The sequence below is a fragment of the Leiobunum rupestre genome, chromosome 1 (assembly GCF_980474605.1).
Source record: "Leiobunum rupestre chromosome 1, qqLeiRupe1.1.hap1, whole genome shotgun sequence".
Taxonomy (NCBI): Eukaryota; Metazoa; Arthropoda; class Arachnida; order Opiliones; family Sclerosomatidae; genus Leiobunum; species Leiobunum rupestre.
The window spans coordinates 65,000,273-65,023,445 of NC_143384.1; the positions used below are offsets into that span (position 1 = coordinate 65,000,273).

Below are 23,173 nucleotides of genomic sequence, written 5' to 3' on the forward strand. Positions count from 1 at the left end.
GTAAAATTTTTAAAATTCTGATTTTGTAGGCCTACTTCTAAATTCCCCGACTTTTCCCGGTTTTCCCTGACCGGTGACAACCGTGCTAAAACTAATAATTTGCTAAAAAAGTACTAGTCTTAGTCGATAGCTACGAAGCAAAATTTTCGTTTTGAAAACGACAAGTTTTGAGAGAGTTGGCCGTTGGTCTATCGAAATCTGGCAGCCTTGCCTGCCTTCCGGCCTTACCACATTTTTCATGAAGATAGAATACCGCAGAGCCCGGATAGCTCAGTCGGTAGAGCGTTAGGCTTTTAACCCAACGGTCCTGGGTTCGAGCCCCAGTTCGGGCGGGTAAATGTAGCAATTTTTTATTCGTTGTCGGTTTTATAACTAACGGCAATGTAACGTCTTTTCCGCTTTGAGAAACGCTCAATTTGCTTAGTCTGGAGAACCTTAAACAAATCATTTAACGGTCCGGGGTAGAGCCGCAGCTTGAAAGCCGTTCCTTTAATTTGAACTTAAGAAACGTTCGGCCGATCTGATTATGGATTTATTCGTGACCTTGAAAAAAAACGAAAGTTATGTATTTCGAAATCCAAAAATTAAACTATTTACCGACGTTCGTCTGGCATTGATAGAGATGACAATTGGTCACTGTCACCAACATTATTTATCGTCGGCGATAATGGAATTTTAAAAAAAAAGTTTTGTTTTCAAAAAATATTCCCGTTTTTTTCTTTTTCATAGCAACTCTACGACGGTTTTCCGCGGGTACTTTTGCTTGCTGCATTTCTGCCCTAAGCCGGTACGTACCTCGTTAAGAAACCTGGGGCCCTATTCTGAGACAGTCGTTAGGGGTGTTAACCACTAAAAATCGTCGTTATTGTAAAAATTCGTCGTTAGAGAAATATTAAGCAATTCTAAGGCGATCGGTACGGATAATAGTCGCTAGTATTGACTGAAAATAGTGGGTAACGTAACGACTGGTTTAGAGCAGTCTTTAGCGACACTACCCACCGATTTTCATCATTTTCAAAATGGCAGCGAATAATTTGAGGCTTGAGATTTTAGCTTTAGCGGCAGAAGATGACGAAAATGAATTATTTCGACGTGATTTTCGTCGTCAAAGAGTATTGAGAGATAGAGCTCAAGCCTTTGAACTCTGTGATTATCGATTTTAACGGCTATTTCGAGTCAAGAAGGATTTAGTGTATGGTCTTACTGAGAGATTGGCGGATCGTTTGTCCGGGAACAATGCCCTGGCATTACCTGTTGATATCAAGGTATTATATTACTGTCTTATTTGCTTCTAATTTATTTCAACGTTTAAACGTATTATTTTTCTTTAGATCCTAATTGCTTTGCGTTTTTACGCGGTTGGCTCATTTCAACTTGCTGTGGCGCAAGATTTATATCTTGCAGTTGGTCAGCCCACTGTAAGTCGATGTGTTGCACATGTAAGCCGAGCTATTGTTGACATAATGATGCCACATCACATAATTTCCAAAAACAGATGCGAAGCAATTGGAAATTAAAATAGGTTATGTTTAATGATTTAAGAACCATAATTAAACAAATGACCTAAACTATAAGATTTAATAATTATGGATTTAGCCAAGTAGCGGGATTCCCAGGAATAATTGGAGCAGTGGATGGGACACACATTGCTATAGTTGCTCCACTGACTACTGATGCAGACTATAGAGAGCATTTATATGATAATAGGAAAGGCTTCCATTCCATAAATGTGCAACTTGTAAGTTCTTATATGCGAGTAATATGTGTACAATTATCATTAACGGCTATTTAATCTATAGATTTGTGATCACAATCTTCAAATTTTGAATACAAATGTCAAATTTCCTGGGTCAGCTCATGACTCTCACATCTTTAAGATGTCCCAGGTTTCAACATACCTTGAGCAGTCGTTTTTAAATGGAACAAAAAACTCATGGCTACTTCGTAATATTAATAGAATAAATTCTAAGATACTAATATTAATAAACGTTCTTAATATGACGGTGACAGTGGCTACCCATTACGCCCATGGTTGTTATCACCCAACTGCTGCGGCACGAATTATATATGCATGTTGTACATTGCATAACATCCGTCGAGATGGGGACCACCAGAAGATGACGAATTCTCTGATACAGATAGTGATGGAGGTGAGAGCGACGAATAAAATGGACCTAGGCGAAATCATCAAAGGCAAGAACGACGACGAAGGGCTATAGATGTGGATGTGCCAAACTACATTCCAAGAGCTAATGAAAATTGGCTGGCCCAGGGCCAAGCAACTCGCAATCTAATTATCAGAAGGTTTGAGAGACCAAATAGATAAGTTTTTTGAAACAAAAGGCTTTTATCAAGGCCATTAAATATATAAATAAAAATAATATATTAAAAGAACTTCCTTAGTATTAATATATTATTTTCATTTATCTATTTAATGACACTAGAAGTTTGAAAATATTCGAACACGAGCGTAGTTGGCTAGTGTCGGCAACATTGTAATTAATACAATGGCTAAAGGTACACGTTTACTTGCACCTAAATTTTAAAATATCACAGTATATAACTAATAGTTTCCTTATCCACAGTCAACCTACTTCCTATAAAAAAATTAATAATTACCGGTATTATTTGAAGTACAATTATAAAACTGTCTGATAATAAACCAACAATAGCGAGTATTTAAAAGCATTTTATTAAAAAAATGTAATATTGTTGAAAGACACTTATTCTTTTGGTTGAAAGTAACTGCAAAATGGATCAGCTATTCTAGTTACTGCATCAGCAATTTGACGAAGAAGCTTAATTTTTTCATGCTCAATCTCTTTGATAGTTTCACTAGCTTTTGCATAGTGCTCAGTTCGTGCCTAATATATCAACCCTATATATGTATTTTGTTTTTAAATCAAAATATTTTTCAAAACTATTACCCTTTTTTTAGGCCTATTGCCTTCAGGTGGTGGTGAAGATCTCTTATGACTAGAGCTTTTGACAGTGTTTGTAGCATCTGCATCTGAAAATTTACATAATTAGTACACAAAAAAATAAGATTGGTAAATTAAATTAAAATATTACAAACCATTTTGTGTTGATAATGATTTTAAATAAGCTTACCAATTACAGACGAGGTTGTACGAGAACCTACTTCAGTTTCAATGTCTTTTTCATATACTGAAAAAAATGACTGGCCAATTGACCCTTTAATGCCTTCGGCTGTAGAGGTGCTAGGCAGTGACTCGTAGATAGATCTTTGTGGCTTCTTGTTCACTGAAGTTTGGTTTTGATGATCATTAATTAAGGGTGAACTATGTTGAGGAGGTGACCCTAAATAATTAGGAGAGTAAACAAATTCATTCGTAACTACGTCCAATCTTTCTGTGGCTGAAGATTCCGCAGTCTGAATTTCTGATGGTGCTGCCAGTGATGATACTGTCCTACCATTTCCACAATGCTGTAATTGATTTGGCATTAATAACTTGAAATGAAAATATTTCATTACAAATTGCTTCTGTATTTAAGCATAAAGTTGATTCAAATACTTACGAATGTCTCATTATCATCCGAAGCGAATCCATCCTCGACAATTTCAGGATCTCCTTCCACACAAATTGGTCCAACAGAGCCAATAACCTACACTCAATATGATTAAGATCAATATCTTTGGGTCGTTGACCACCACCCGTTGGCTTTCTTTTCGCCTGCCCGCTTTAAATTTGGTATCCGATTTCCATTCGATCCATTTCTGAAAATAAAATGTACTTGATCATTCATTTCGATTATTATTTAATGAAAATCTATACATACTCGTTTCCAACTGGCAGCGTCTTTGTTAGGTCCAGCACCGTAACTATTTAACTTTAAAGTTATTTCTCCCCACAATTTCTGGGACATTGGTTTTGTGAAGCTGAGGCTAAATTTCCCGGATACTAATTCTTTGTGAATTTCCATGAATTCTAAAAGATTAATCAATTGCCTTTCGGTAACTTTGGTTCACGTTTCGGTCCCATTTTTGTAAATTTAAATCTTATTTGAAGATGAAAATCCGAAATACCTAGGCTAAACAATAAGCTAAGAAAGAAAGCACACGGCCGTCGTCTGTTGAATCACGTGGTTTATTTTAACGAAATTATATCCGATAAAATACAGCTCTTTGATTGGCTCGTCTATCTCACGTGATGCAAAAAATTTAGGAGGAAAAAAAACCCTAAAACTCCGGTGGTAATCCCAAGTTACCGACTTTTCTCCTAACGACCATCCTATCCACTATGCTTAGAATACGAAATTTTTGATCGGTATGAAAAAGTCGCTAAAGAGAAATCGGTAAAATAGTGGTTAATATTTTAGTCGGTAAGGTAGCGACTATCTCAGAATAGGGCCCCTGGTTCACTCCCAGCTCCCCCGAGCGCACCATATTGACGGTAAACTTCGTGCGGACGTTAAATCTCCACAGCGTAATGATCATCAGAGTCTCCACCCTCACACCATCCTCGAATTCCGACTTCCAAGACGCTGGATTACAAGAGGACGCCACTCTTCCCAGTCAACGACGCTTCTCGAGTTGCAACCTTTCAATCGTTTGAACGTCCCTAACAAAATATGGTTAAAATGTTATATTAACTGGAGAGAATAAATGTCCCGTCCATTACCACATTTTTCATGAAGATAGATTACGGCAGAGCCCGGATAGCTCAGTCGGTAGAGCGTTAGGCTTTAAACCTAACGGTCCTGGGTTCGAGCCCCAGTTCGGGCGGGTAAATGTAGCAATTTTTTATTCGTTGTCGGTTTTATAACTAACGGCAATGTAACGTCTTTCCGCTTTGAGAAACGCTCAATTTGCTTAGTCTGGAGAACCTTAAACAAATCATTTAACGGTCCGGAGTAGAGGCGCAGCTTGAAAGCCGTTCCTTTAATTTGAACTTAAGAAACGTTCGGCCGATCTGATTATGGATTTATTCGTGACCTTGAAAAAAAACGAAAGTTATGTATTTCGAAATCCAAAAATTAAACTATTTACCGACGTTCGTCTGGCATTGATAGAGATGACAATTGGTCACTGTCACCAACATTATTTATCGTCGGCGATAATGGAATTTTTTAAAAAACGTTTTGTTTTCCAAAAATATTCTCTTTTTTTTCTTTATCGTAGCAACTCTTTTTCATGTTAGTTTAAACAAAAGCCAAAAGAATGGAGTTTGACTTTCTTGGGTGGTCTGATAATCAGACCCTGCTCTTAAACGCAACCCTACGACGGTTTTCCGCGGGTACTTTTGCTTGCTGCATTTCTGCCCTAAGTGGGTACGTACCTCGTTAAGTAGGCTGTATCTACATACCGAAAAGGGTTGACGATTACGCCGCCAAAAATATTTTACTAAATTGATCGGCGGCGTTTTTGACCGTTATTTTGAATTATCGACTAAGACTATATACATGATAGTTTTTCACGGGAATTGATAATTAAATGAAAGTGAGTATCCATGGATGGCCAAGACTTGAAGCTACACCATGCAAAAATATAAAAGCTGATGATGAAATTTTCATCCCAAAAATACAATGAATTTATTAATTTATACTCAGGGAGAATGATATGTGGAGATTTTCGACGGACACGTTGAGGCCCTAACCCTATTACGCTAGGGGGGGGGAGAGGCGGTCTAATTTTTTGCGTCCTCGCAGCAGCGTTAATCGCGTCGAAAAACGTAATTTTTAAGAACCAATGAGATTGCAGTATTATTTGATTTTATTAAAGCGGAGGAGCATACCGGGGGCCCAACGGGTGGAATTGCAGAAACGCTACAAATAATCTCGACATATTCATTCTCCCAGAGTATAAATAAATACATTCCTGAAAATACTTTCTATTTTAAGTATATTTCAATAGAAAGTCATTCCACGTGAAATCGACAAGCGTTGTTGCTCGATAGTGACGGATTTCGCCCAATTTATTTTGACTGGTTCATTTACCTTAAATATGAAGCCTCCTGGAGTTTAGCGGGCTAATTCCAAAAATTTTAAAAGTTATGATTTTTTGAAATTTCACGCATTTTGGCTAGAGTTTCGTTACTTAATAAACATTTTTTTCAGTAACATGATTCGTAAAGCTCTTCAAAATATGAAAATTGGTACTCGTAGCTCAAAAGACCTACAGATTCCGAATTTGGCTTCCAATTTACTATTTGGGCTCTAGTTTTTGATATAAGAGCTGTTTGTGGGGGGTAGCGCAAAACATCATTTTTACAAAGGGGTCCATCTCAGAATTCAATAAAATTTTCAATACGCACCTACTTTTACGCATAACTCATTTTCAAATGAATGTTAATTAAAGGCTAAGACGCTATTTAAAAAAAAGGAAATTTGGATTTTATCTTAAAATGGTCTGTTGATTTTTTTAATATTTTAAAAACATTTCATAAAAAATAAGAATAGAAAATTAAAAATTAAGTTCTTTGAAACCTATAAATAAAAAGTTGTCGAAATTTCTGGTAATTTTGGAGGGGATCTTTAAATATTAAATTCCACTCCGCCTAAGCTCACGCACTGAAGTTTTGCGAAAGATACTAAAAATGACCAATTTTAAAAAATTGTTTTGATAGAAATAATTTTGTCGCCAACACCAAATTTTACAGAGGCCTTTCTATACGTAAGAAGGTGCTTATTTGAAATTTTTGTTGAATTTGGATGTGGCATATTTCGTTAAATAAATGATAAATGCCACCCCTCTATCTAGCTCGTACACCGCAGTTTTTTGAAAACACGAAAAATGGCCAATTTCAAAAAATTCGTTTTGATAAAAATAATTTGGTCGCCAACACCAAATTTAAGAGGGACCTTTCTATGTGCAAGGAGGTGCGTATTTGAAATTTTTATTGAATTCTGAGATGGACCCCTTTGTAAAAATGATGTTTTGCACTACCCCCCCCCCCCCAAACAGGTCTTATATCAAAACCTAGAGCCCATAGAGTAAATTGGAAGCCAAATTCGGAATCTGTAGGTCTTTTGAGCTACGAGTACCAATTTTCAAATATTGAAGAGCTTTACGCATGATGTTACTGAAAAAAATGTTTATTAAGTAACGAAACTATTGCCAAAATGCTTGAAATTTCAAAAAATCATAACTTTTCAAATTTTTGAAATTAGCCCGCTAAACTCCAGGAGGCTTCATATTTAGGGTAAATAAACTTGGAAAACATTTTGTGCGAAATCCGCCACTATATCGAGCAACAACGCTTGACGATTTCACGTGGAATGACCCAAACGGATTTACGGTGTTTCGCCGGATTTCATTTAAAAATAGTACAAATAATACTATAACTCTCTAAACATTCAATACAAAGTAAGTTTCAAAATATCTAGCTTTTAATGTTTCACATTATGCATTACTGCATCGCTATATTGAAATTTCAATTCGGTATCTATTTAGAAAATATCACCGGTTTTTTGCACACATAACTCTTCAACAACCCAATATTCACTTTGATGCTAAGGGCTCTACAAGTTGCTCATTTTAGTGATTTTTGGCATTAAATCTACATACAATTTTTAAATTAAGACCGGCTTGGTTGTAAATTTTTTTTTGTTAGGGCTGATCATTTTAGAACTACGTTTAAGGTTGCATTAAGAAATTTTAATTTTAAGTGAGATTTCTGGCCAATTCAGAATACAAGCGGCATCGGCCTCCAAAGAGTTGACCTTCGACCTTGGAAACCTCTATGACCTGTGCTCATTGTCTTCTACGGGGCTTCGGATATTTTCAGCGTTCGTTTTAAGGCACCGCGCGTTTGTTACACAGATGCTACGTTACGCAGCTATCTTAACTATTGTTAGATAAGGTGTGGTATTGCTATACAGGCCATACTATGTTTTATTTGGTACTTTCCGTGTTTATTTATAATTTCGCCAATTAAAAGTGATTTTCACTGGATGAATGACCAGGTGATTACGATCAATGTTAATGCACTAGGTTGTTGAGAAAAAGCCCTGATTATATTAAGGACAGGTTGATTGAGTTATTGTTGATATTTTGCTAAAAATTCCTTTTAGGATGTTATAATGCGCTTATAAAGTTAATGAACAGGTTGATTTAAATATTGTTCCATATGAACTGAGTGCTTGATATAGCATTGGGGTAAAGTTACAATTCTTCAAGAATTAATTCCCTGATTATGTTTAAGGACAGGGTGATTAATAAAGAGTGGGCATGGGCGTGGGTCTTTCTTTTGAGTTACAATTACTCATTGGTTGTTAATGCTTAGTGGGTTAGTTTTGTTAAACGACCGGGTGATTGAGATCATGTTGTTTTGTATACAGGGTGGTTGAGAAAACGCTTATTTCCGACCAAATTTATCATGGGTTACATGGGACATGACGCCAGCGCGACTTACGAGGGTACCCAAAAGTGCAATCGTCCGCGGTGTAACACTTGCGCGTTTCTGTCTGATGATCTACTGGTGCGTGGTCCGAAGCGAGATTTCCAGATCCAAGGGTCTTTCACCCGCACGACGTCCAATCTCGTTTACGCTCTTAGCTGTAAAGTCTGCTCGATGCTCTACATCGGTGAGACTGAAAGGCGGCTCGCCGAGAGGTTCAGGGAGCATCTCAACGACATTAGAAAGACGCCAGCAAAGAACCACATCACGCAAACCGCCTCATTTTTAATTTAGCCACAGAGTTTCTGTCGGGGTTAAACATAAAATTAGTTTTTAGCTAGGGTGGTTCGTTTTTTGGTGGGCATTGTTGTGTTTTTTGCGGTCATCCCGACTTCGTGTTTTTCCCGCCCGCGTTTGACATTGCTCGATTGTCGTCTTTTTGGAACGAGGTCGGTTTTTTGGTTGTCGGGTAGGGGTTTGTTCGCAAGCATTTGATATTTGGTTTCCTCGCCTCTCGTTTTTCTTTCGTCGTTTCCCCCCCCCTTTTAATTGTTCATCAAACTTATTGCTAACATCCCCTTTTATGACAGTCCTTTTTAGCTTTTTTAGTTTTTCTAGTCCCCCCCCACCAATTTTTGTCGCGTGATTGTATTCTCCTTTTGTTGTCACGTGTTATCGTCTCGCGCCTCGCGTCTTTAATATTTTTAAACATTTTCAAATTGTCGGTTAGTCGTAATAAAGTTTTTCGCCTTGAAGTCCTATCGGCCGAAGTACCGCATATTTTCCCCCAATAAAGCTTAGTTTTCTCCCCTACTTATTGGTCTCTTAACTTGTTCGCGTTTTTACTCCTCATGGGTTACTATAGTACGTTTATTAAGTTAATGTACAAGATGATTGAAAATTGGTTCAAATTGAAATTTAACATTCAAAACATATTTAATGCGTACTCAAATGTCCGTGACATCTTGTTTCTACGCTGACTCTGGGAAATTTCCATCCCAAAACCAAATGTTTAATTTTAAGTTTATTTAACCAAAACAAATAAAAATAAACTCAAAGATTTTTCTTTATCTATTTTGCTAAGAATATTTGTTTTTCACCCAGCATACGTTATCTTTGGTTTTCCCAAAACATCTTATCTCCTTCGTACGCCCGTTTAAATGTACCAGTTAATTTGGAATAAATCTCTAAAACAGACGTGAGAAACTCGACTAGTTCTGAACAACAAATTTTGGAACAAACAATTTCTGATTCTCGATCGAGAATATTTTCAGATGCGGCCAAAGTAGTTTGCTTTTAATTGTATGCTCGGTGCTTATACTGAAATATTTTCAGATGCAAAAACATGTTCTAAGCAAAACATATGAAATTTTATTTTTGTTTAAAGTTAATAAATATAAGTTATTCCTCGTGAGAGACGTAAACGTATTTCATTGAAAATTTCACCAATTTTATTATACATTTAATGCAAGAGAATTTTTCACCTGTTAATGTCTGATGGCGAAATTTATAAAAGTGGTCAAGGAAAACAGGGAATTCGTAACAGAAAAAACACTGTTTACGTAGCTACATCATACTAACTAAAATTCTTAAATGCGTTTATAGGGTATGTTTGACTCATGCTGGAAAAGCGAGCTACTTCCCCTAGAATCCCCATAAACAAAAACCCATCAGTCCGGTATCTCGTTCAATTTGGTTCACTAACACTTACGACTTCATCAATTCGTCATTTACGGACGGTAGCCCAAATAATATAAAGCTTTATATTCTTTGGGTAGCCCTCGCCTACAGGGAGAGTGGCGACTACGAGGGGAGAGTCATGTGTGTCTTCCCCTTTGCTGTTTCTGACTCTAGCTGGGAATCGAGCCGTAAATCACGACTTGAGCCAGCTGCTGCCGCCCTATTCTCAGTTAACGTTCATTCATTTTTGCAATTAGTAATTACATTCTTGGTTTAGCTAATGACTAAAGTAGTTAAATAATTTTCTAAATTACAAAATAAGTTATCAAATTTATTTATAATTTAGCTAAAGTGTAATTAAGTAAATTACTAAATTGGTGAATAATGTAACTCAATTAATTATAATTTAAGAAGAACTTACTTAGTATATCACAAATAACAAAAAATACAATTTAGCAATGACTTGAGCTAGTCATTCTAGTAAGTCATTATTAAGTTAATTTAAACAGGGTTGGCATTTTTTAGATTTTTTTAGAAAAAATAAATTTAATCAAATGAATAATTTTTTTAGAATGTATGCTCTTTTATTTAAATATTAGTATGCTCTTTTATTTAAATATTAGTATGCTTTTTTAATTAAATATTAGTATGCTCTTTTATTTAAATATTAGTATGCTCTTTTATTTAAATATTAGTATGCTTTTTTATTTAAATATTAGTATGCTCTTTTATTTAAATATTCGTATGCTCTTTTATTTAAATATTAGTATGATCTTTTATTTAAATATTAGTATGCTCTTTTATTTAAATATTAGTATGCTCTTTTATTTAAATATTAGTATGCTCTTTTATTTAAATATTAGTATGCTCTTTTATTTAAATATTAGTATGCTCTTTTATTTAAATATTAGTATGCTCTTTTATTTAAATATTAGTATGCTCTTTTATTTAAATATTAGTATGCTCTTTTATTTAAATATTAGTATGCTCTTTTATTTAAATATTAGTATGCTCTTTTATTTAAATATTAGTATGCTCTTTTATTTAAATATTAGTATGCTCTTTTATTTAAATATTCGTATGCTCTTTTATTTAAATATTAGTATGATCTTTTATTTAAATATTAGTATGCTCTTTTATTTAAATATTAGTATGCTCTTTTATTTAAATATTAGTATGCTCTTTTATTTAAATATTAGTATGCTCTTTTACTTAAATATTAGTATGCTCTTTTATTTAAATATTAGTATGCCCTTTTATTTAAATATTAGTATGCTCTTTTATTTAAATATTAGTATGCTCTTTTATTTAAATATTAGTATGCTCTTTTATTTAAATATTAGTATGCTCTTTTATTTAAATATTAGTATGCTCTTTTATTTAAATATTAGTATGCTCTTTTATTTAAAGGAAAAGTCCAGGTTGGGAAAAACTTGGGTCTATTTGAAAGATCATGTTTAAATACAGTCAAAAATATCAGTCGTAAAATTGTATCTTTTTTAATGACGAGAAATTAATTTTTAAACGAGCCAAATTTACCAGCCAAGCGATCTGCCATTTTGTTTCGCGGTCACGTTTCAGGACTTCGATCACGCGCTATAACAGCGCTCTGTTCCAGGCGCGCGTTTGCTCCGCGTGCGGTCTGCGGAGGGAGGGCGAAAGAAAATGGCCGCTCGCTTGGCGGGTAAATTTGGCTCATTTAAAAATTAATTTCTTGTCAATAAAAAAAAGATACAATTTTACGACTGATATTTTGAGTTTTATTAAACATGATCTTTCAAATACACCCAAGTTTTACCCAACCTGGACTTTTCCTTTAAATATTAGTATGCTCTTTTATTTAAATATTAGTATGCTCTTTTATTTAAATATTAGTATGCTCTTTTATTTAAATATTAGTATGCTCTTTTATTTAAATATTAGTATGCTCTTTTATTTAAATATTATTATGCTCTATTTAAATATTAGTATGCTCTTATTTCAATATTAGTATGCTCTTTAATTTAAATATTACTTAGCTCTTTTACTGTTTAAATTGTGGAAACATTTCTACTATCAGCTTTGCAAACTACAATTTTATTAAGTATTTGATAATTATTTAAATTTAATTGTTATTTAACAATTTCGTTAGCTTTGAATTTGAATTGTTACAGAACAAATTTTTTACATTTTAAAAATCATCTATTAAAATATATTATTCGATATAAAATCCATGATTTTATTTTTTTAAATCAGTAAATGAATATTGTGAATCATAGAATTTCAAGTATCTGCCACCACGTTTAACAGAAGATTGCCCAAAAGACAAGTCACAGAGCGTGTTTTTCGATTTTGTTTCTACTTTCTTTAAATTACTAATTTAAAGTATTATAAATTTACTTAATTTTGAAAATTTCTTAAATAGTCAACTGAAATTCAAAAATGTATAGATTTCCAGTGGCTCCGAGAAAAGTATGCAGGGTTGATAAGAACCAGCCAGACTGGTTTAAACCATCCTGGTTAAACGCGGTTTTAGCCACCGAAAACAATCCATGGTTAAAACCACTTTTTTATTAAAAAATATTGAGAAATGAATAAGGAATATTGAAAAATTTAAATACTATTTATTTTAAATAAAAAGTGCAGAATATAATATTCTGCATTTTTTATTCCAAAACGAAACAAAAACTTAACCCTCACTTTTTGTCGTCGGCTACGTCGTCTCACGAAGTAAAGAGGGCTGATATACAGGGCAGGAAATAAGAAATTAAAGTTATCGGACATTTGTCCAGTGACCCTCTCTCATTTCAAAAATTTTATCGGACATTGTCCAATGATCGCCCCCCCTTAATTAATGAGTAAATACTTATTTAAAGTGAGATAAGGGGTCAATTTTTGGCTCTTGGAAGAGCTCCCCCGGGCCGCCACTGCCTGCCAGGTTTTAGGTTTTAGGTTTTATTGTTGCCGTATAATGCTATACACCAGTTTCAAACAGGGCGGCTCCAGTGGACCATCCTCTCTCTTTAGCACAGACTCACAGTTACAGAATATACTATCAAGTATCAACTTCAGTAACTCGGTACTTCCTCATATTTTTTGTAAAATAATTGTTAATTTTTTTATTATGTAGAAAAAAACCATTCCCAGTTTATTGAAAAAGTTATCGGACAAATGTCCAATGACCCCCCTAAGATTTTGAAAAGTTATCGTACATATGCAAAATTTATCGGACAATGTCCAGTGTCCTGTGCTTATTTCATGCCCTGCTGATATAAGCAATTGGAGGATTTTAAAATTCATTTTGCACGTGAAAATACGCCACCATGTTAGGGTATAAAAGCGGGTAAATAAGCCTGCTATACGTCACAACGCGCAAAACCTTAATTTTGAAATCGGTCAATTTGAACATTTTCGAAGTAATGAGGGCAAGATATAAGCAATAAGTGATTTTAACCATACTGGATTTTTTAATTTAAAAAAAGCCGTTTTTTTCCAACTCTGAAAGTATGACACATATGCTATTGATTTTCACAACAACAATAGAGCAGTGTTTCGTACATAGCCAGTATTTAATCAAATAACTTTAATTAATTTATATGAATATATTATTATATGTATAGTATAATTATTATTTCTGAGGGTATTGGAAAGTTATAGACTAAAATGTTATTTATTAAATATTTGGGAGATCAATTTGGGGGGGGGGGGGGGTACAAATACATTGACTGTACCCCTGTCTATTTCGCCGCCACTGTAGATTTCTTTAGTTATTATGTAATTTTATATTTTAATAAATTACTAATTTCCAAACAGGGCTATTGCAAGACCTTTAAGATATTTTTAAGTATAATAAATGACGTAAAAACGAATCTAAGAGTATCGAGAACGACGGCTAAAGTGTTACATCAAACGGCTATTTTAAAATAATTATTGGTCTAAATTGGAAACGTTCCCGAACAGTGGAAAATTTATCACAAAAAAATCGGTGGCTATGTAAACAAAGCCATTGTATCACAAATTTAAAATACGGTTTGTAGCTTTAGTTTAAAATAATTAATTATCTTATTTCCATTGACTGTAAAGATTTTGTTACATAAAGATCGAATAATAAAAGCTACATATGTTGTTTTATACATTGCTTATTTCATTAAAAAAATCAAAGGAATCTTGATAGTTTATCATGTATTAAAAAATTGATCTATAAGAGGAAAGCAAGCAGCTGATCTCTCATCATAATTGGTGTACAAGCTTGTAACTTTGATTTTAATTAAATAATTAATTAACCAATTAGAGATTTAGCATTAACAACGGCTATTATTATTTTCATGATGGTAATTAGTGTACAGATTTTGAAGAAGTCGTTAGCCCCTCAGAGTGACTACTTAAAACAGTAGCCCATCACCATCCCCAGGAGTGAAGACAAAAAAATAACTCATGTTTAGAGGGTTGAAACTTTTAAGTAAGAAGACACCGAGGGGGAAGGAGTATAACTTCCGTTGTAAACTAAGACGACTTGTGGGTCGTCTCTTTGCCAGGCTTTACCTCAACAATGCCAATATTCCCGAAATTAAAATTTACATAGAAATCTGAATACCAAAAAAAACAAAAAAAACATGGCTTACCGATATTGAAAAATTGGAGAATCTGAATAAAATGGAGAATCTCTCGCTAAATCTAAAAGCATAGAAATCGTGAAATTAATGCATTTTCAGGAATAATATATTTTAAGAGATCAATGCAACATTTAATGGCAGAAAGGGTTTCACAGCAGTGGCGTACCTAGACCCTTTGACGCCTGGGGCGGATCACGAATTTGCCGCCTCTCCCAATTTCCAAGAGAGCCAAAACACCATGTAAAGTATATAATATAATATTATTGTAAATTAGCGTACAATATTGTACAAGCCTAACATTATGGTACAACCACGGACACTGTATCTTTAAAGATACAGCGTCCATGGTACGACCAAAATTTTAACCTAAAATTATTGTTTTATATTATAATTATGGTACGTCTGGCAACACTAATTTCAAGGCAGTCTAACAATGTAAGTTAAAGGGAAGTAGAGTAGAACTCGTAATTCGTTAAGAATGTGATAAACGTATTTAAACCAAACAAAATTGTTAGCACGTGTTTTGATTTTCGTGCTATAAAGGTTTTAACATTATATTTTCCAATCATAGCGTACGTAGACACGTATTATACGTGTCTACGTATAATTATACGGTATAATTAGTATTTAGTAAGAATTAAAACGGATGATATATAACGGTATATTAGTATTACCTAAACATTGTTGTCGTCTTGTGTGGTCGTGCACACTACTGCATACTAAAAATATGGAACGTTTGAGGGAAACGAGAGAGTTTTTGTTTCACTTTAGATTATATATTGATAATATTGTTAGATTTTCGATTTTAAACCAAGGGTTAATTCAAGATTAATAAACTAGTTTAACAAATCCAGAAAAAAAGAACTTACAAACTTAAAAGTCGGTGTCAACGTCAAATCAAAAATCTACACTACACAGCTCAGATATATTTCAACTATCCGTATAATCAAAAGTAACATAAGACCCAAAAGTGTGTCAGCTGTACCTTCGCGTCTATTAAAATTTCGAGTGAGACCTAGTCACACCATAGATTACATAACCTACTAGTTGGAATAGTACTAGCAACTTTATATTTAGTCTATAGTCTGGTGCGATTTTCCATCTTCGATTAATTCCACTGTAGACATACGTTCTAAAACGCCTCACTCGGCGGCGCTGGAGTACCTCGATTTTAATGACGTATTTTCCGACCCCCTCTTCGTTTCCCTTTTTTATTTTGCAACAAACTCTCATTATCTACTATACCGTTCTGACAAACTTTTGGGTCTTATGCTACTTTTGGTATAATCCGTTTCCGTTAATCCAAAAACTGAACACGATTGCAGGGGCGTAAGAAAGTTCTAGAAGTTGGAGGGGGCCAAGTGAAACGAAAAGGGGTCTGGAGAATGGTTTTGATCTGAGATCCAATCAAATCTGCTCCCCGCGAAACACGTTTTTGAAAATTACGAATGTGCCGTCTCCTCTAAAATGACGAGAAAACGTTATCAGATGACCCTTGGCGCCATCCATTATTTTTGAAAAAAAAATCTTTTTGCCGGAAAACGCGTCTTATTTGAACGAACCATTGACAGATAGACGGCGCCACGGGTAGAATGAGAAAGTTTTCTCGTCATTTGGGAGCAGACGGCAGTATTCTTATTTTTTAAAAACTTGTTTCGCGAAATACTGAAATACGACGTTTTGATTCGACCTCTAGATTAATATTCCCAACTCAATGGTGTAGCTTCTACGAATGCATGTTTACTTTTTACTACTGCGAAAATTGGCGGGAAAAGACTGAAATCTAAACACAGTTGAGGTTCTATAAGCTTTATATGTTTTTAAAATGATAATTTGAGCCTTTTGAAGATTTCAATTTACCAAAAAGTTGGAGGGGGCAATAACATTAGCTGCCCCTCCCAGCAAAATCCTGACTCCCCCCTGGTTCCTACGCCCCTGCACGATCGGCTAAAACTTCGACGAACATTTATCTACGGTTATTACTACGTTAGTAGCCGCCGGACTCAGAAAAGTAAAATTCGTATTTAAAAACTTGGATAATACTTATACCATATGTAACATAATTCCTCATAAGTATGCCACTGTACCTTTATTCCATTCAAAAATCTTCACGAACGGTTTGTTTCACCACGAACCAGTAAAAAGGTGGACTACGTTAGATTTTAACCTTTTTATTCATCCTAGTAATTTTGGGAGTCACACTATTGGCTACAAACATATGTATTTAAGCCAATGGAAAACATTCAAATTGAGAAGGAATTTTCGGTGTCGGAATTTTAGTCAGCCCAATGTATTGAAATTTATAAACTCGCTCGGTTGGTGCGGATGAAGTTAAATAGTGAGTAATTTAGAAAAATAAAAGGTTGGGGAAAATTACCAAGAAGTTGAAGTGGGATATTCCACCAGCGTTATTAAAAAACATACTAAGCTTAGAAGAGTTGTCCTAGGCTCAAAAGAATCTGCACAGACTCCAACCTTATAGATGCGCCAGAAAAGCTCAACCTGAATTTCAACTATTTCTTCCCATAAACCTGCTTCTTTTATTTGGCAATCCAAATTTATTTTAGAACGTGAGTCTCCGAGAACTTAATTAATTTGCAAATTAATTACATTAACAACAACTTGACACTATATTGTAGTTCATTTTAGCTCCTAAGCCTTGGTTGTTCAAACCGGTTTCTTTACAGGTTTACAGGTTTATTAGTTGCCGTAGTTACCCACCCTTTTATAACAGTTCGGCTCCGACACAGGGCCGGAGCAAAGCCTACAATATTAGCGTTTTAAAGTTATGAAAAGTTACGAAAATTATAACAACATTTAAACTATTAAGTACTCATACAATAAACACTCTACAAACCCAAACTAAAAATAATAATAATCATAATAATAATAATAATAATCAGCTAGACTAATACCCAAGGCACCACCTTAGGCCCAAGTCATCTAGCGACTTATAATGCCTTAAAACCGGTGCACATTGTTTCGAAATCGACTTTTTAGTGACAAAACTAAATATCAACTCAATATAATAAATGTGTATATATTTTAAATTGTTGTTTTAAGTTGTATCCGAAAATATAAATTATATTTCGCTACCTGCAGCCAGAGGGCCAAACGTTGACTACATGGAATTCCACAGAATTTCTTTTTGCAAAGCGTGTATAGAATTATGTTATACATAAATTTAAAGTTTGGTGAAATTCGGTCGAACAGTTCTTCTGTAACATGCCATCAAAAGGCCAACTTTGACCAAAATACGGCTTTTTCTAAAGGCTTTTTAAAGTTGCAAGTTGTTGCAAAATATTTCATCACTGTCTTGTAGAACCGTTCCCGCAGGATAACTTACAAAAAACCCGAGCACCAATCACCTCCAAGTTTTTAAGATAGATCAAGTTTTATCACGTTTAAAAATATTTCTTGAAATAGCTAATTCATGGTGTCTCTGTACATCTTGTTTGCCTTTTCGTTACTATAAAACTTACTTCAAAGGAAAAATCCCAAGCTTATTCAAAAATAAGTAGGATTTTGTCGTGCCTGGCTTTAAATAGGTCCGAACTATACCTTAAATCCAGGCCAGCTCACTACGTGAAAAAAACTAAACGTTAACCATTACTAGAAACACGAATTTTTTTTTTGAGTGAAAAAAACCGCCCCTAGAAAGTGCCGCCCGGGGCGGACCGCCCCTCCCGCCCCCCTAGGTACGCCACTGTTTCACAGGGGTGTCATTTGACCATGATATTTTACGTTTCGGTGTGAATGAGCTGTAATTAAAATTTTAAGTTATTAAAACGCAGAAAATTTATTAATTTTTACTTTTTCAATTACCTATTTGTGCTGAGGCCATTGAGGTTTACTGCCAAATCAGAAATAGGAGAAAGTACTGCGGACCCAACAGGAGAATCAAAGAAATTTTGCGATAATTTCAATGCAGAAAAGGTGGGCTTGGGGTAGTTATTGGAATTTGTCACTGGTTCTGTATCTTGCAGACTTTCCAATACTTTTCGTGGCGATACAGAATTCATATTTTATTTCAGGTATTCAATTAAAGTTGCATTTGTGATCAAATTAACAATATTATCGGTGATTAAACAGAAATGATACTGATAATTTTGGTACCACAGCCTCCTAAAGAACAAGTCAAATATTAGTTTAATTCTAAAGTAAAGATATTGACGATAAAGAGGACAACACAGTTTGTAGCCTTGGAGTTTTAAAAGAAATTAAAGAACGAAATCTTCCTAAGTTCAAAATATAGAACTATAGAGTTATACTCCGTTTAATGTTTATTTTAATAAGAACCTAATATAATAAAAAGGAAGATGGGAATGCACCTAAATAAGTGAAAAGATGTTGAACGTAGCATTAGAAATTTAGTAGAAGGGTATGGGGATGTTACAATATCGATCAAGGCGTAAGGGTAACAGTCATAATTTTATTATTTTCAATATTGCAAGATTTTCCTGCACAATATCAAGTAAATTATTATAATGAACCATTTACGGCTTGTCTATTTTTCATTTATGAAATTAGTTTCAACTTGGTTAGTAGTAGTACACAATGGTTTTACAATCCCAATGTGGGACGAATTATACAAATGGCTAACCATTTTTACCAAACCATTAACAAGACCAAAATTTATGGATGCTTAGATTACATAAGCAATGGGAGGATTTTAAGCTTAATTATGAGGTAATTTCTGGTATTCTGGGACAACAATTATTGTGAATGTAAATTCCTTACCATTTATAATAAGCCTAGGTTACTATGAAGAGATGAATTGATGTGATGATACAGACAGAGCATTAGACTCATAATGTACTTCGTCTAATTTCTAATATAATGAATAACTTAAGACGAGGTAGTTTTGTATTTTATAAATAATGCTTCAAATATAACTAATAATTTGATTAATGCCTACCGATTAAAGTAGGCCTACCGAAAATAACGCCGCGCTGTTTTGAAAATCTACCGCCTACCACCTTACGTCACGACGACGCTTAAATTACGTGTGTTTAGAAGTAAACAATTACTACAGAAGGCAGAAGTATTCATCTAGGCTTTGGATAATGGAAATGAAACACTTAACTTCCTAAAGAAGTACAGTAACGCGCCAATTTGTTGGATCTTAATTTTCATTTTATAATTGGGTATAAAAGCACGTAAATAAGCCTGCTTTACCTCATAATGTAAAGTAAAACGTAATTTTTAAATCGTTATTTATTTATTTTTTATTCGAGCCTTATACAAACCGCCGGACCAGTAGTGGACTGTGACCAATAATATTAGTGGCCATTAGACCAAGGGTCCCACCCAGAAGTATAAGGCTATTATTTAATTTGAATAATGCCTAATATTTAGGAGGGCCCACTTCAGTAGAAGCCCACAGCACCCCCTTGCCATCGGGCAAGGCCAACATATGTACAGTCAGCCACAGTGACTGCTAGGTACTCCCTATAAAAGGTTTCTAAATAATACGAGAGGTCACGTGTAAATGTTTTTTCTACGTCATTAGCTATATCTACTGAAGATAGAGAGCACGAGCTAGAGTCGATAAAGATTTAAAAAATTTGAAGTCCACGTGTAAAATGCGCGTGCCAATAAAGTACCATAGTGACTATTCGAAGTTTAGTTAACCGAAAACTATCTCTATGCCCCAGAGGTCGGTTTACAGTTCGTTCGACGCAGAGTTTGCTTTACCGGGGTACGCAAAAACTCGGATTTTTATAGCTTCTTTCAATCGAGAGATGGCGCCAATAGTTCCTAAATTGTAGCGAACACGTACTAGTGGCGCCATCTCAAGAACTTCTGAAATTAAAAACAAAATTCTAACATCGCCCTAACACCTATTGGTTCACCCTAGGAGGATTCGAGTTATCATATTCCTAGGTTCACCATTGAAACCTAGATAGATATTGGCTAAAGCCTAAAGCAGACGCTATAGTTTTCCCACATCCTGGCTCTCGGAAATATTACTTCTTGGCGATTTCCTTGAAGATGTTTTACTGAAGCGTCTATTCTCTTCGATACCTAATCAGTGTGTTGCACAAAATATTATTATCACAAGAGCTTTGCGCTACCTATTGCTTACTGAAATTGATGTCAAGCGCGAAATTTATTTGTTTTTTCAAAATGGTTAAAAGTTGTGCATTTGTTCATGGCAAAATTATAAATTAACCACATCAAATCCGAGCACAAATGTTTCTTTCCACAGGTTGTAACAGTTTGTAATTATTTATATTAACTTGTTTTAAAATAGGTTTCCTATCTCTATACGTTAAACGCTTTCAAAAAGGATAAGAGCTGTGAATCGTGATGATTGAAGTTATAATTTTTTGGCCGAAAATAATCATATTTTAAATGGCAAACACAATCTTTTACAAGACACCATTGGAACTGAGAATTTAGTTGATGAAATTGGGTATGCACTTGGAATGTCTAAGGAAGATTTTTACGGCCGTGATGAAGCTCGTGAAAAAAAGGCGTGTCTTAAAGCGGGAAAACTCACGAGAAAAAATAAACTTTTTTTTAAAAATTCCGTTATCGCCGACGAAAAATAATGTTGATGACAGTGACCAATTGTCATTTCTATCAATGCCGGACGAACGTCGGTAAATAGTTTAATTTTTGGATTTCGAAATACATAATCAGATCGGCCGAACGTTTCTTAAGTTCAAATTAAAGGAACGACTTTCAAGCTGCGGCTCTACCCCGGACCGTTAAATTATTTGTTTAAGGTTCTCCAGACTAAGCAAATTGAGCGTTTCTCAAAGCGGAAAAGACGTTACATTGCCGTTAGTTATAAAACCGACAACGAATAAAAAATCGCTACATTTACCCGCCCGAACTGGGGCTCGAACCCAGGACCGTTAGGTTAAAAGCCTAATGCTCTACCGACTGAGCTATCCGGGCTCTGCCGTATTCTATCTTCATGAAAAATGTGGAAATGGACGGGACATTTATTCTCTCCAGTTAATATAACATTTTAACCATATTTCGTTAGGGACGTTCTAACGATTGAAAGGTCCCAACTCGAGAAGCGTCGTTGACTGGGAGGAGTGGCGTCCTCTTGTAATCCAGCGTCTTGGAAGTCGGAATTCGAGGATGGTGTGAGGGTGGAGACTCTGATGATCATCACGCTGTGGAGATTTAACGTCCGCACGAAGTTTACCGTCAATATGGTGCGCTCGGTGGAGCTCGGAGTGAACCAGGTTTCTTAACGAGGTACGTACCGGCTTAGGGCAGAAATGCAGCAAGCAAAAGTACCCGCGGAAAACCGTCGTAGGGTTGCGTTTAAGAGCAGGGTCTGATTATCAGACCACCCAAGAAAGTCAAACTCGATTCTTTTGGCTTTTGTTTAAACTAACATGAAAAAGAGTTGCTATGAAAAAGAAAAAAACGGGAATATTTTTTGAAAACAAAACTTTTTTTTTTAAATTCCATTATCGCCGACGATAAATAATGTTGGTGACAGTGACCAATTGTCATCTCTATCAATGCCAGACGAACTTCGGTAAATAGTTTAATTTTTGGATTTCGAATTACATAACTTCCGTTTTTTTTCAAGGTCACGAATAAATCCTTAATCAGATCGGCCGAACGTTTCCTAAGTTCAAATTAAAGGAATGACTTTCAAACTGCGGCTCTACCCCGGACCGTTAAATGATTTGTTTAAGGTTCTCCAGACTAAGCAAATTGAGCGTTTCTCAAAGCGGAAAAGACGTTACATTGCCGTTAGTTATAAAACCGACAACGAATAAAAAATCGCTACTTTTACCCGCCCGAAGTTATGTAATTCGAAATCCAAAAATTAAACTATTTACCGACGTTCGTCTGGCATTGATAGAGATGACAATTGGTCACTGTCACCAACATTATTTATCGTCGGCGATAATGGAATTTTTTAAAAAAAGTTTTGTTTTCAAAAAATATTCCCGTTTTTTTCTTTTTCATAGCAACTCTTTTTCATGTTAGTTTAAACAAAAGCCAAAAGAATCGAGTTTGACTTTCTTGGGTGGTCTGATAATCAGACCCTGCTCTTCAACGCAACCCTACGACGGTTTTCCGCGGGTACTTTTGCTTGCTGCATTTCTGCCCTAAGCCGCTACGTACCTCGTTAAGAAACCTGGTTCACTTCGAGCTCCCCCAAGCGCACCATATTGACGGTAAACTTCGTGCGGACGTTAAATCTCCACAGCGTGATGATCATCAGAGTCTCCACCCTCACACCATCCTCGAATTCCGCCTTCCAAGACGCTGGATTACAAGAGGACGCCACTCCTCCCAGTCAACGACGCTTCTCGAGTTGCGACCTTTCAATCGTTAGAACATCCCTAACGAAATATGGTTAAAATGTTATATTAACTGGAGAGAATAAATGTCCCGTCCATTACCACATTTTTCATGAAGATAGAATACGGCAGAGCCCGGATAGCTCAGTCGGTGGAGCGTTAGGCTTTTAACCTAACGGTCCTGGGTTCGAGCCCCAGTTCGGGCGGGTAAATGTAGCGATTTTTTATTCGTTGTCAGTTTTATAACTAACGT

General features: G+C 35.2%; 4 non-coding genes across 4 annotated transcripts; 2 read left to right on the forward strand and 2 right to left on the reverse strand.

Moving 5' to 3' along the window:
* Window positions 1–259: 259 nt before the first annotated feature.
* Window positions 260–332, forward strand: TRNAK-UUU (transfer RNA lysine (anticodon UUU)). Its single transcript has one exon. It is a non-coding gene; the product is annotated as a tRNA-Lys (tRNA).
* A 21,136-nt stretch (window positions 333–21,468) lies between these two features.
* On the reverse strand, window positions 21,469–21,541 carry TRNAK-UUU (transfer RNA lysine (anticodon UUU)). The gene has a single exon. It is a non-coding gene; the product is annotated as a tRNA-Lys (tRNA).
* A 136-nt stretch (window positions 21,542–21,677) lies between these two features.
* On the forward strand, window positions 21,678–21,976 carry LOC149964951 (signal recognition particle RNA). The gene has a single exon (XR_016473570.1).
* A 642-nt stretch (window positions 21,977–22,618) lies between these two features.
* On the reverse strand, window positions 22,619–22,917 carry LOC149964952 (signal recognition particle RNA). Its single transcript, XR_016473606.1, has one exon.
* Between the last annotated feature and the right edge of the window lie 256 nt (window positions 22,918–23,173).